The 15318-nt window shown below is 39.0% G+C and overlaps 1 long non-coding RNA gene across 1 annotated transcript; it reads right to left on the bottom strand.

The window, feature by feature from the left end:
- Positions 1-597: 597 nt before the first annotated feature.
- Positions 598-15032, bottom strand: LOC121521712. The gene is made up of 3 exons (XR_005992878.1): positions 14925-15032; positions 14649-14727; positions 598-808 (listed from the first exon to the last, which is right to left on the bottom strand). It is a non-coding gene; the product is annotated as an uncharacterized LOC121521712 (long non-coding RNA).
- Positions 15033-15318: the final 286 nt, after the last annotated feature.

Here is a 15318-nt window from a genome sequence, read left to right as displayed (position 1 = left end):
CCATACCTGCAGTGATACATCGACCAAAGTATCAAACTAGCTGTATACAATAATGACCCTGGGATGAAAGACTAATTGCAGAATTTACTTCTTTTAATAGTTAACTTCTTTGGTCAGAATGAAGTGAAATTGTCAGTTAAGCTAACAAGGACATTCATTTAAATTTTCTTTATTTTTGAACAAGTTATCAAAACACTGATATTTGGAGCCAGTGCTTGAATAACTGCATTTCAAAGCCAGAACAATGATACTGCTGTATTCATATTTTTCCATCCCTGGAGGTAGGGATGCCCCAATTGACAAGGCACCAATACTGGATAGTTTGATAAACTGATTATTCTATGGTTGGCATTCTGGTTTCTGTCACACAAATTTACTGTCATAGTGTTTGAAGTATTTGCATAGACCCTGACTTCTGGGGAAGTATTTTCATTATTAAAATGGGATGCTACATTTTCAAGCTTTTTGCATTATTAAACTAAAATATGAACTGAAGGCCTATCCATTCTCAAAAAGTCAGACAACTTGTTTGTCTTTCAGAGCAGCAAAAACACCAAAAGGAAATTTCCAGCGATGATGTTTAATGAGTGAGTTTGTGCACTGATGTCTGTCCAGCTACTGATTTTTCTTCTTTGTGAGGCTTCTGTTTGCTCTTCCATTCATCCCAGCTCATCTGTCAGCACAGATATGTATGAAGATAAATCGCTGCTCTGCAAATGTGAACATCTGACAATGTGGGATCAAATGAAACACCCTGTGCTGCTCTCGTCCAGCTGTTCAGCGTGCCGAGGTGGGAATGTGCTGCCATCTGAAACCCCAGAAGAAGACATTCATTAAAGGATTAGGGCCCACACTTTGTACTGACACAAGAATGAGGGCAGCTGAAAGGAGAATAATGAAATGATCAAAATGATATTCAAGCACCATTTTGCGCATGAGAGGAGATGCTGGCGGTGTAAGTGGCGACAATGAAAACAAAGTGCAAAGATCCTCCCTCTTCTGAGGCAGCGCCGTGTTGGCAAAGATAACAGCGGAGGAGGAATCCTGCCGTGGCTAAGCCCTTTTGGTGCACTTTTTCATGTTGTGTTTTAAGGTGTCAAACAGCCTGAGATCAAAGCAGCCACGTCCACTTTAGTGCTCCTTTAACTGGAGTGCTGATCCACAGATTCTCAGATGGCTGGAAAGCAAACCCGTTCTGATAACCCGTTATGTTTCTTTGACTGGCTGCAGGACAGAGCCTTCTGATGATGGGAGGGAGGGGGGTAACAACAGGCGCAGGGTAAAAGTCAATGAATTTTGCAAGGGTGTATCATCTTCCTTGATCAGTGACTCTTTTTGAGATTACTCAGCATGCAGCTCTCTGTATTAAAAGTTAACATATTACCTAGAACAGTGGTTCTCAACTGGTGGGTCGAGACATAAAAGTGGGTCGCGAAGCCCTTTTCAGTGGGTCGCAGATAGGAGCCCGGACAGCAAATTGTCCATGAGTATCTACAAAGCATGCATGTTTTCCCTGTTTCATTGTTTTGTTACACCTTGTGTACTGTCTTGGGCCCAAGTTCTACTATTTTTCACTAAACACATCTGACTGCCCAAGAAGATCTCCAAAATTTGGGTCGCGATTCTCCTTGAGGAGTTGATAGTGGGTCCCAGGACTCAACTAGTTGAGAACCACTGACGTAGAACATGGATGAAAGCCATTCAGGTCATCATAAAGATGGGATTTCTTACACAGAATCAAAACCACTTTTTTTTGAAAACTGGATGTGTTGGTTTACTATATATTCATAACCTGCACTATAAGAGCATCATACTCATGTGTCAACTAATATCAAAATTCTGAGGGTGAATAATAATTGTCTTAGTATTGTAAATATTTCAAAAAAATCTCTTTAAAAGGAGCCAGTAGAATACATAAGAAAAGGAAAAAGTGATCAATAGTTTTAAAGATTGTCTTGCCAGACTTTCTTGTGGTGTGAGTTGTGTTAAAGTGATCTCTTCGTCTCTTAGCTACACGGAAGATGATTGGGACCACTCCAACTTAAGACAGTAATTATTAGCACGTTCAATATAAATGTTCAGAAATCTTGTTTAAAAGGAAAATATGGTCCAGTTCTGATTAAACTGCCGCTTTCCCACAGCTACTTCAGTGCTAATAGCTACTGTGGCAGCAGCCATAGGATACACTGACAGACCCTACCCGTAATGATTGCAAATCCATGCTGAAGCAGACCGGGAGAAGAGTGACAACATCTTTTCCATCATGAAAAGCTTTCAGTGTTGTTTTGCTCTTTATTTCATAGAGAAATATGGTTCAGTTCTGACTACACTACAGCTATGTTGTAGTCAGATATTGAAAAAGTACACAACTATTACTCTCAAGTTAAAGTAAAGTTACTTTGGATAAAATTTACTTAAGTAAAAGTAAAAGTACTAATCTATGAACCAACTCAAGTCAAATATAAAGGAAGGTAATTTAAAAATTACTCAAAGCACTGAGTACTACTTCTGATACCTAAGGGGGATATACAGTAAAATATGATAGTTCTTTATGTGAAATAACTACAACAGAATATGAATCATTTTTTTTAAATATCTGATTGTGATTATTTTGACTAATTGCTAATTCAGTATGAATTGTTGTACTGAAGGGAATGATAATTTGACATCTTTTTCATTTCTATTAGACACATATATAAAAACAAGAAAAGTAGAACTTTGAAACACATATTTTGTAAAATAATTTTTGAACCTTCTGAGATTTAAAAGTTGTAGTGGGACATGTTTTGATTACATGCCCAGACTTGATGTATACGTTTTATTTTTTATTTTTTTTCTTGTACACAAACACCAAGTGTATTCAGCGCAAAGAGAGTGTGAGAGGGTAGACGGTCTGGTAGTTTTACATGTGGGACTTCCTTCAAAAGGATCTGGGCTCCCCGGTGGCCCCTTGAGTGTGTTGTACCCTGGGGAATAGAGGTGGGAGAAGAAAATGGTTTCCTGCATCGTGGTGGAAGATTCTGAATTGATTTATAAATGTCCAATAATCGATTATTTAAATATTTAATACCATGGAATAGCAGGAACAAAAAGGTGACATGACATGCAGCGCATAACAGCAGGATTTAGATTACCAGTTGTTCATCTATGAACAAATACATTTTTATGTTTGTAATTTCAGATATGTAACAGGATAGGATGCTGATTCTTTTGGTTCAGTGCAATTGTAACTTTCCAGTTTACACACATCTTCCATTAGAGGATACCGGAAATTTAATCTCTTTTTTTCTAAAACACAAATTGAATGTTTTATTATGTTGGACAGAGTGAGAACAACAGAAAGGCAAAAAAAAAAAAAACCCAAGTGCATCAAAATACATCAATAATCGATTAAGAATTGAATTGTAGCCCTATGAATTGTAATCAAATCGAATCGTGACTTGAGGAGCCTAAAGATTCCCACCTCTACTGGGCAACTGCCTACACCCAATGGTGCAGTTGTACATTTTGCAGATATTTATGGCCACTATATGATACATACTGTTGAAATGCACTGCCAATATATCAGCCATTAAAATCAGCAGAAATCCTTTTATCTGCCAATTCCAGTCCAGGCCGTCTTCCCAACTGAATGGTGGGAGAAACACTGTCTTGATTTAACTGAGGTTAATAGTTGAATAATATTAAAGATTTTTCGCGTTACCTTTGTGCTCTCCCTGAGATAATCTTCGATGGTTTTGGAAATAAAAACAACATTGGGGATTACAGCTATCATTAGTATTATTTTTTTGCATAGTCATACTAGGGAGTCTTTTTTTGATAGGCCAGGTGTGACATTGACATTAAGCTGTTTTATTCAGTGTTTTTACAAGCCACTAAATTGATGTATGATAAAGGAATCCTAACCAAAGTACATGTTAAGAATCACGTAAGCAAAGCCAGTATTAGTGACAGCTAAGCTTGCAGCCCCTTGAACTTGCTGTCTGCCGGGCCCAGGTCCCGATTTTGCTGGTATTGGAGGCATTTTCAGATCCTGGTATCGTTGTTGGAACAACTCTAGTGGAAAGACATTTTGTCTCTGAAGGAGCAGCGTAAGAGAAGTAGAAGCAAGTTATTCAAGAGATGAATTCAGAAAGTAATTCAGTTAAGGAGCTTTTCTTGGGATTGCTACCAATCTTCCAGGCTTCCAGTAAGAGCTTAAATTTTCAATTTGAGATGTCTGCGCTCTCCTCAAACGCTTCATTCTTTGGTGTCCTAAAAATTGACTTTAAAGTGTTTCAACTGTGCTTCCAAACAAAACAAAGGCATTACATTTCTTTGCTTGTTTATTGAAATGTTCAATAATAGGCAATTTGGCAGGGACAGTAGGAATCCTCGGCTGAAAACCATAAAAGTAGCAGTATGTGTGGTCTGGTGCTGCTGCTGCTGTGGACTCCATAGAAGCAGGAGGAGGAGGACCTGGGCCAGCCTATTTCCCGTAGCATAACACATGCCGACAGCAGGCAGACATGGCAAACTGGACTCCCCTTGTTCTCACACTCGGTGCCAAATTGGGGGAAATTCTTCTGGTGGCAAGTATCAATTACTCACTTTAAACAAACATTCAAGGCTTTTAAATATCAACAGCATGCGTGCATGTCCTCCTATAGGGCATCTGATATGGAGAGACCACACACGAGCGTCACCATTTAGCAGCACCTTTCTGCTCCCAATGACTTTTTTCCCTCCATTTGTTCTTCTTTATTCCCTTTTCTCCATTTCTAAGCTCTTATCAGAAACATGCCAGGAGGGGAATAACAATGTGGTCTACAAATTAAATAGAAGCCTGAATTTTCCATACTATCTTCTAAAAATCAAGTGAAATCAGTTTAACATAGAAATGACGTGAGTGTACGGCTGTATTTAGTTATTTATGTCACATTAAACATAAGCAGGGAAAACTCATCCATCATAGGCTGACAGAGATGTCTCACTTGCAAATTGCCTCTAAGTGCATCACCCAGCTCAGCCCCATCTGGTACAGATATTCAAGCAACATCAAATGGTCAGCTTCAGCAATAACTCATATCACACAGACGCCACATGTTGCTTATGAATCTGGGGAGAAATACACATAAGATATTAAAAAGTGTCAGACAGAGGAAGATCACACTGCTCATGTCAGGGAGAAATGTGACTAATAAACAGCAGAATCAAATCTGCCAAAAACAGTGAACTTGAGTCACCAGAGATAATGTGCTGTTTTATATTTTCTTATTTGTTATGCCATTAATCTGCCAGAGACAAAAATTGGTCTGGACTGTCATTGTCCTATCTGTTTGATGCAATTAATGAATGGCTGATTTCAAATATTGATGTCTCTATCAAATAAAAACATAAATGAATTACATTTAACCTTTCACAGTCATTTTGTATACTTCATTCAATCATCATTATAATCCTAGGTGCATGTCATTATAGAAATACCTTTATTGTGCCTGTAAAGGAACTTTATTTATGCTGAAATCTTAAGTTAAATTTTTTTAGAGCAATTAAATACGCCTCCCCTTTCCTGACAGAACATGGGGAAAATAGTAGTGAAGTAATGTGGTTCTGTGCCGGGGTTGTTATTTCTAAGGGAACATGAGCTACGGTAGCATTTTTCAGTTTAGTTAAAAATAAAAGAAAAATGCTGTTAAGTAACAAAGTTTAAAATACTGCTACTCAACAAAACTTAATGTTGATGTGCTGCATAAGAAAAATCAATACAGCATGGTATCACAACACTTTGCGCTGCGATATATCGCATCAAATCTTCCGCCAAGTATCTTTTTTTCAAATTCATTGCCAATATGAACTGAAGTCTATGATACTAGGTAAATAGCATCAGTTGCTTTTCTGTTCATTTGATGATGTTGTTGCGCCCTTTGTCCATTGAGGTCGGCAGAGTTGACGGTCATACAGCAGGAGAAAGTTAGTACAACCAATATGGCAGCACCAGGAAAAGGACATTAGGCTAGCAGGGCACGAACAATATGGACGACACATGAAGTTTGCAAGGAGTGCCGCATTGTTTTCCATTTCCATTGTATTTACTGCCCTTGTTATGTGTATAATGGAACAGCTGAAACTTGAATTTCCTTCAGGATCAAAAAAGTCTGTCTGTCTGTCTGTCTGTCTGTCTGTCTGTCTGTCTGTCTGTCTGTCTATCTATCTATCTATCTATCTATCTATTTGCTGTGGTAATATGCTAACAGTAAAATACAATACAATAACTTTATTAATCCCCGAAGGGAAATTCATCTGTCTGGAGTCTCATCTGTTTATGGTAGAATTATATAGTCTTATTGCTGATGGTATGAAAGATCTTCTATATCTTTCCATCCTGCAACGAAGAGAGAGGAGCCGTCCACCACTGTTGTTTTTTTGGTCATTTAGGGTGATATGAATCGGATGATTCATGTTCCCCAGAATGGCCTCCACCTTCTTCATTGTGCATCTCTCTACCACATCCTTCAATGAGTTTAACTTGATTCCAACCACAGAGCCAGCTTTTTTCCCCAGTTTGTTCAGACGGAACACTTGCCACCACTTAATGATAAAACATCTGCAGCATCTTACTGCAGATGTCTATTGATCGGAAGTGAAGGCAAGGCTAATGCTAAATCAGCTCAACAGTTGAAAAAATGGTATAGATACAATATATCGCAATATATGCTATCGCAATACTCTGTGTATTGCAAAATGTTTAGAAACGCAATAATATCAAATCGTGGCATAAGTATCATAACAATATCGTATTGTGGGTCCACTAGTGATTCCCACCCCAAGAACTAATGGTAATTAAAAGAAACAATCATATCTGACCTGGAATTCAACTGGAGTGCTGTCCAGTGAGACAATGTAACACAAAAAATAAATAACAAACAGTCCAATAATAACATTTGCCTAACTGGCTCTATTGCTTTGGCCTTTTAAGAAACATGGATACAACTTACCCAGAAACCAACATATTATCACATGTGCACATAATATAAACTTAGCACAAAAAGTAACGACATTTGTGTTTGGTACATTAGTTCTTTGTTGTGACAATGCTTCTTGGTAATAAATCTTAAACCATTGGAAAGCCTGTTTATTACCCTTTCAAATAGTGCCACATTTGTAAGGAACATGCATTTGTGGGATGAGCAGCAGAGCTGAGTATGTGGGTTACACCCATGAACAATTTGCCAACTCTTCAATGCCAATGCCAAACAGCTTATTTTGCTGTATTGACTCTTGTTTTGAGCTTCTGGTACCTCCACATGCCCTCAATCAGGTGCCTGATTGGCAGCACCTGTGAACATGGGCCCTGCTACAGTGGTCAGTAGGTGTCTGCTCCAAGAATCAGCATGCCAGGTTTGACTGATCTGGATAGGGCCGGTGCGATAGGGCAACTTCAAGCTGGTGTTCTGCAAAACCAAGTTGCAGCATTGTTTGGAGTGAACCCTTGTACCATCTCCAAACTGAAGGCCAAGTTCCATATAACGGGAGATGTCAGAAACAGGCTGTGAAGAGGGCGTCCCAAGAAGACCATTTCCTCACCCTGTCAGCATTTAGGTACCATAGACTGTCTTCTACAGATTTGCAGTCAGGGTTTGCAGGACGATATGGCCGATGGCTCTCTGCCCAGACAATCTGGAACAGACTGCATCAGTCAACCTCTGGTCTCATAGGGCTGCCAGGAGGCCTGCCATGACTGCCCTTCACTGTCAAGCCCATTTGTGCTGGTGTCAGCAACACATGCACTGGAACCTGAACATTTGGAGGAACGGTATGATTAGCGATGAGTCCAGATTCTGCCTACGGCAGTTGGATCAGAGGGTCAAAGTGTGGAGAAGATGATGACAATGCTATGCCGATTGCTGCACTGATAGAGAAACATCTTTTGGTGAAGGCAGTGTGATGATGTGGGGCGGCATGCCCCTCACTGGAAAAATGAGGCTTGTCATCATTGGAGGCACTCTCAATGCAGAGAGATATTGAGATGAGATTCTACAACCAGTGGCAATCCCATATCTCCACAGTCTGGAACCGAACTCTGCCTGCCAGCAGTCCTGATCTCAACCCCACTGAACACTTGTGGGATCAGCCTGGGTGTGCTGTTCGTGCTGTTCATTCCTTACAAATGTGGCACCATTTAAAAGGGTAATAAACAGGCATTCCAACGGCATAAGACGTATTGCCAAGAAGCATTGTTACAACAAAGAAATAATGTACCAAACACAAATTTCCTTACTTTTTGTGCTAAGTTTATATAAAGTATGGAGTTGCATCTTTATTAAGTAAATGGATATAATCCATGGCTAGGGTATTTATCCTAGCCACTGAAATCACACCAATGGAATGATTTTAAATTCCTTTATCAAAAATAGTGTCATCAATTTCTAAAATAGAATTAGTTTGTTGTTATTGTGGCCATCTTGTTCCTTTCATATCTTTTGTTCAAAATACCATTTCATGGAATTGTTGATGCATTCAACTTAAGATTTTTAATTAAGCGGAAAGAACAAGAAGTAAATGTCAGATTGGTTATAAAAGTAATACTAGAAATGCTTGAACTAAAAAGTAATAAAGGACTTAGGTAGCCCTAAATGGCTTCAAAAAAGAAAAAAGCACTTCATCACAAAAGAAATTCTTGATTTGAGCTTAGCATTCATTTCCACAAAACAGAAACAATCAAAATATCACATCTCCTAACAAGCTATCACTTTGTTTACTTACTGCCCAATCACTTTAATAAAAAACAGTTTTTCTGTCCTCAATAATTTCAAGTCTTGAATGACACAACATGAGCCTTAAATTACAGGCAGATTACACACCACAGAGCAGCTCACCGCAGTGGTCTTTCACTCCTGCTGCTTAATAATCAGCAGCAACGAAGGGATGACGTTAGCTGCTAAAGCTAAAACTGGTGCACATGTCAGCTGCTCTACAGGCTTTAACATATCGTAAGAGACTCCAACATTAGGGGATTTTTAGTGTGAAAAATACTGAAAAAAGGAGTCAAAAGTCCACCGCTCGCCGGGAAATTGAAAACATGAGGGCGTTTTCTCAGAGGAAGGAGCAGGGAGGCTTTTATTTCTTAAAGTGTTGACAGTGTAAGGACACCTGATCCAGAAACCTCCCTCCCCGCGGCTTCTTGAGCAGCTCCCAATGCTACACCGACTTCAAAGGAGCTGAGGGTCATTCAGTTTAATGGAAGTACTATATGAAACATTTATTGCACGCTGTAATGTAATTTTGATTCCTGACCTAGAAGAAAAAGGTCAATGGCTGCATGTAAAAAAACCTCCAAAGTCTCCATTCACTGTTGCAATTATTGACAAGAATCTGATCCAAGAGTCCCACTGTAAATATCAAACTGGCTTTATTTAAACTCCAGGGTTGTGTGAAACTACTCCACTGTACATCCAAAGAAAATAAGGCTTTTTGTGGCCGGGTGGCCAGGGACTGATCAGAGGCAGCATAGACTACACATGTGAGGTTTAAAATCACACACAGTGAGAATGGCTCTGGACCACGAGAATCAAAAAGAAGCCGGATTTTCATATCAGACTAATAAGAGTCATATGGAGGGAAAAAAGGCATCTGCAGTCCACAGTGCGGATTGATGTGGGGAGCAGAGTGAGAGATCATGGCAGCTCACTGTTTTTCTTGTGCTGTTTCAAAAACAGACACCAGGACGCAGTGCAAGTAGCAGCCACTTTATAATGCGTGGTTTTAGAAGCAAATGAGGAATATAACCGCTAGTGACTTTAAATGCCCCTGCAATGTATCAACATGAAACCACGACAAACTGCAGTGTGTGATTCACATCTATTTCATCACTATTTAAGGCTTGGAAATTGTGTTTTTAAGCAAAGATTTTCCTAAATTAAATGAAAACATTGTTATTCGCTTTTTAATTTTGCAAACTCTTCCTATTGCAAAGAAAATGAGAGTTCACTTTAAAAGACATAAAGGTGACTGAGTCCTCCATAAGATCACTTTTCACTGGGAACCGCTTGTCGAAGGGCCCTGCAGGCTTCAAGCGAAACCCTAATTTCCTTGCAAATCCCATACAACAATATTAGTTTTAAACCAGCAAAGCATTTTACGTCATCTCAAGAGAGCGATGGTGGCCAAAAGGAAAGGAAAGAGTCACAGGAAGGATTTTACACTTGTGCCAAAGAGTGAGAGAGGACTATAGGAACTGAATTTGTTAGTATTAAAAACACAGGAAAGCTGTTGGAAAGGTGACAGAGTTCTTGTAAAAATGAAATAGTGTTTAAATTGTGTTGTGCCACTTTTGTCCACATCTGAAAATCCAACATGAGAACTTGTGCCTTACTGTTTAAACCAAGTTAATTCCAGACTGAACATTTCATCTTTTAAATAAAAACTTTTCACAGTTCAACACTTCACAAACTCCTAAACAGTGCCTACACCAATCAATCAATCAATCAATCAATTAATCAATCATCGTTTGAATATTGCCAATTCATAACTGAAGTTATCTCAAGACACTTTACAAAGGTGTAAAATGTACTGATATGGCATAAAAAAAACAGCACTAATCACCATGACCACAGCACTAGCAGCATTTCGCCCACGTTGCAGAATTTAATATTCTTTACTTTTAAAAATTAAGCACCTTTGAAAACTGCTTATTTTGATGAGTTCAGCCAGTTTTAATTACAGAGACCTTTTATTTTGCACAGAAATAGAGCTTGTGGATGGCATCTGAAGGGTTTTGAAAGTCAGCTCAGAGTTATGCTTCTGCATTGCTCTTTGTTCAATGTCAGCTAAACAACCAGACACATTACTTCTACTTTAAAGTCTCACTGTTAGTCTTCATATTTATGTTGGCTTTTTGCATTAGTTTTTAAAGGCCTACATGGCCTTAAACCAGACTACCTCTCAGTTTTAAGTTTATAATCCAGTATGACCCTTTAGATCCTCTTCCTCTCTTTTAACTTTTCCACAAAGCAGAGTAGCTAAATATTGCCTTAATTCACATCCATGTATTTAGAGATGTAAAGCAAGCACTCTATTTATGATTTTAATTGGGGATGTGCCCAATTCGAACATCCAATCCCACAATAGTACGCACCAAAATTAGTGGTCTGATAAATTAGTTCTTAATATTTTTGTTGCTTCAGATCCACAATCAAACCGTGAGACAGCCACATGCTACTACTATGGCTGTAGCCTTTGTAAACAATGGTGGACTGTCAGCAATGATTGCCTCTCACAGGAACAGAAGGGTTTACCTCTATTTTGATCTAGAAAATGAGGAATAATGTGTACATAGACTGACTAAGCTAGCTAGCATTCTGGTTGACAGAAAGGTAGCGTCTGCCTGTCAAGCTATCTGTCAATCAAATGAGATGAGCCAATCAGTGCGCAGTGAGGTTTTTCCTAAATATAATCAAAACAATTGTGGTATAAAAGAATTCATCCCCTGTACAGTGTGAGTACATGAAGACATTAGCTAGTGAGATGGTTCTTTTTTTAACCAGGCAGTTAACCAGTTAATTTCTAGTGTATAAAAAACAGACTTTTTAACATGTAGTGTGTATGTGACTTCCTGTGTTCTTGCAGCCAGCCTCAAGTGGACACTCGCTGTACTGCACTTTCTTGCACTTCAGCACTGGCTTCATTTTTCAAAACCAGAGGTTGCAGCTTGTGAGGGGTATGGATGTCAGGAGAATTGAATGCTGGCAGTGCTAGTACAACTAACAATAGCCACACTCTGCAAAGCTGAATTACACCATTTACCCAATCAAGGTTGGATCCCATGTTAAATAGCTAGTACCTCAACTTTCTTTGGTTTATGAGTGTTTACCTAATTTTAGACTAGTTGACTAAACGCAATTAACGTGCATTTAACTGGATTTAAACTGACCAATCTAAGAACATCATTAACTTTACATTTCACATGACTTCCATCATTATGGCAAGTCCTCCATCAACTGGAGTGTTTGTGGTTCATTCCGATGTGAAGTCTTTTATGTCAAATTAGATTTGAAACCTAGATAAAACCATGCATGCATCAGTGGATGAGAACAATATTAAAGGCTTTGTCCTACTAGAGAAAAACACGGCATTCACATTAATCTATTCTTTATTTAATAAGTTTACTATCTGCTGATAAAGCAACCAAAGTTCCCCCTCATGGGTCATTAAACCTTCATTTCAGCTTGAGATTGAGTTCAGTTTTGCTTCCAGCGGGCCAATCAGTAAGTGAAGGGGAAAACCCCATCATCATCATCCTGTATTTCTCTTAGAAGGATATCAGTTGCATCACTCAGACATTTTTGTGTGATGACTGATGTTTTGAAGGGAATACAAAAAGGGCCCTGAAAAAAAGAGGGCTAATTGCAGTGTGGGATTAGAATAATAACCAGTAACTTCCCTTGCACTGATGCAGAGGGTAAACTAGGATAAAGGGGGATTACAGCTTTGAAAAATTAACTTTAGCAGCATTTTAGCTGCCAGGAGGCCTGTTCAACCCTGAAAGCTTTTACTCTGTATTTAGTGGCTCCAAAATCTGAGCTTTCATGTAGACACACGAGTAGTTTAACCCAAAAAAGCTTTACTTGACGAAAGCATAAGGCTGATAAGTTCAGTAAGGAGAACATCATGCTTACTAACTGTATACTGGGCGTGTTAGGAAAATGTCTTTTTTGATAAACTCTCAAAAGAAATCCCAGTGTGTAAAGGTGGTGAGTTCAGTAGTTGACTGAAGAGAGCCAAAGGCGGCTCTTAGCGCTGCTTCACATTCATCAGGCCCTGTGGAAGCCTCGGACTGTGATTGATCATAACTCACTAACCTGGCTTATCAAAGGGGTGATGTAACTTCCCTTTTCACCCAATGATCACATTCACAGTTGATCTTTTCTTGCCAAGGAATCGTTTCCAGAGGAATGTCGCTTTCTTACTTCACTAAAAATCCAAACACTTTACATGGTAGTCAGCCAGAAGGGCAAAAGGGCACAGGGACGGACAGCTGATACAGCAAATCAGAGATCTGCGTGGTGATTCACACACCTGCTCTGTCCAATAGTTAGAGGAACACATGAGAGCCGGCCAAAGGATCCTGGATCAGTTTAAGCCTAAGGAGGCCAGACAATGACTCAACAGCAGGTTTTTTTAAGCAGAGTAAATCAAAGAGGACAGAGACTGTGCACCACGGACCATGAGAGCAGGTGCTGTCAAGATTTATATCTGTAATCCATTTTTTTCTTATTGATTTATATATTTGTTACAGAGGAATAAAATCAGAGCCCCCAATGGTCCTAAATATACAGTAATTGTCTCAGTAGATGTAGATGTATTTTCAGTTTTTTTCTTCACTTTTTGAATAACATACTTTCAAAATATAGTTTTACTGTTATTAGCCTTCCTCATAACAGACATTAAGACTTACATAATGTCATTTTGTGCAAGTAATCTGACTGTACAAAGAGTAGAATGGCACTAGGATTTTTGCTTTAGGTGAACTGAATCTGGTTACCGCCATGTACCTACAACTGATCAGTAGTGAGACAGATTGGCCTACCTCTGCTGCTTATTTTTGTTTTGAATCGGGGAGTCTTTCCAACAAAAATTGCACTCTGTAAGGTGTACGTTATGTTTGTTATGGTTTAGCACACTGAACTCTTAGCCGAGTGTCCTCAGTTGAAGTCCGTCTAACCAACCTCCAGCCTCGCTTGTCATGACGGGAAATATGTCTCTGTAGGAGATCCAGATCATTAGGCACAGCTCACTGTTTCAATTAAAATCATGTTTGTAACAAAATGAGGGTTTTTATATGCTAAAGGGACTCAATTAACCTCTTAGCTCACAACAAGACTCCCCTAGATTCTTGAGACTGAGTAATTTGTGATATTAAATGCCAACACTCTGGGTAAATATTTAAACTGTCATAAAAAAAAACACTTTTTTTGTCAAATGTAGGGATTGTACTCAATGTACATGGAAATTTTCAGATGATAATTCCAGCTTAGATGTCAATTTAAAGCTGTTAACTTTTCTCCATTCCTAATTATTCCTTATGGCTGTCCCCCACTACTTTACCCCCACTAGACATTCTGGATCACGTGACTGCAAACAACCTATTTCAGCAGCATTTCCCACTAGTTCACACAGAGGTTATTGATGTAACCTCCAGCATTTTCATTGCAACAGTAAACATGTCTGTCATGGTGTCTCTGTCATGGCGAGACACCTTAAATGAACAAAAAATATAAAATGGAATAATCCTTTTTTAGAAATTTCTGTGAAAATTCAATATAGAGTGTCCTCCAGATGTATAAAAAATAATTTGTATGATCTAAATATTAATTTTTTATATACTTGAGCTTTTCCAACAACCTTCAAGACCTCTCAAATTCAGAATTTGCCATGCAGCACGTAGTGTTAAGAAAACTCATTTTAGTTTACTTATCCAGTAGTACAGCTTACATGCAGTCGGAACATAACAGTTACACTTTCCTTTTCTTCACAATACTTTCTTGAATTGATTTTAATGCCAGCAAAACCAAATTAGAGCGCGTGAAACCATAACCGCCAAAACGAAGCACTCAAACAGTTTAAAAACGGTCAGTTTGAGCCGCCTGAGCTCTACATCGCTAGCTTACCTTCGGCTCCTGCTGTCAGGTCTTCACAGTCCTCCTCTCTTACCTGGGGGTCTGCTGGAGTCACTCTGCGGCTGCTCACCTGTCCAGGAGAAGGTAACTTTGTAATACTCCTCTTCATTTGATGATAGGGGATGACTAACGCTAATTTTGCGAGAATGAAGCTAATACATTGGTTATCATCTGCAGGAAATTTGTGTCTGGTAAAGTCGACAATAAAACGTTTTTTATGACTTTATCTTCAAACACACATCGTTTTTTAATTCTTTACTTTCTTACCTTTGTCCCCCTTAACGGCCGCTACACCTTGTTTGTGTTTAACAGTCCTTTGTCATCCGTTTTTGCATTTTCAGTTAATATGACGTTTGATTATTTTCCCGCTCGATGTCAAACATTACCCGGACGGAACCACTTCACGGAGCAGAGGGGTGCAAGGACGGCGATACCACAAATAGAACGTGAGCCAATGGCTATGCCAAGACCAGAAACCCCCGATTCAGATGGACTGTTCCACAAAAGTGGGCTGCATATGAAAGGTAACGTAAATTTCTTCCACACATTTTATTTAGGAAAGATTAATCTGGGTGACAATTTTACGAAATTTTAAACATCAGTGCATACTTTCCAGGATCAACTACCCTATCTAAATTGAACTAGTTAATCAGCTGATTTT

This window comes from Cheilinus undulatus, linkage group 14, assembly GCF_018320785.1.
Source record: "Cheilinus undulatus linkage group 14, ASM1832078v1, whole genome shotgun sequence".
Classification (NCBI taxonomy): domain Eukaryota; kingdom Metazoa; phylum Chordata; class Actinopteri; order Labriformes; family Labridae; genus Cheilinus; species Cheilinus undulatus.
Note: the sequence above shows the minus strand (reverse complement) of the source record. Positions and strands in the feature narration are given on the sequence as shown.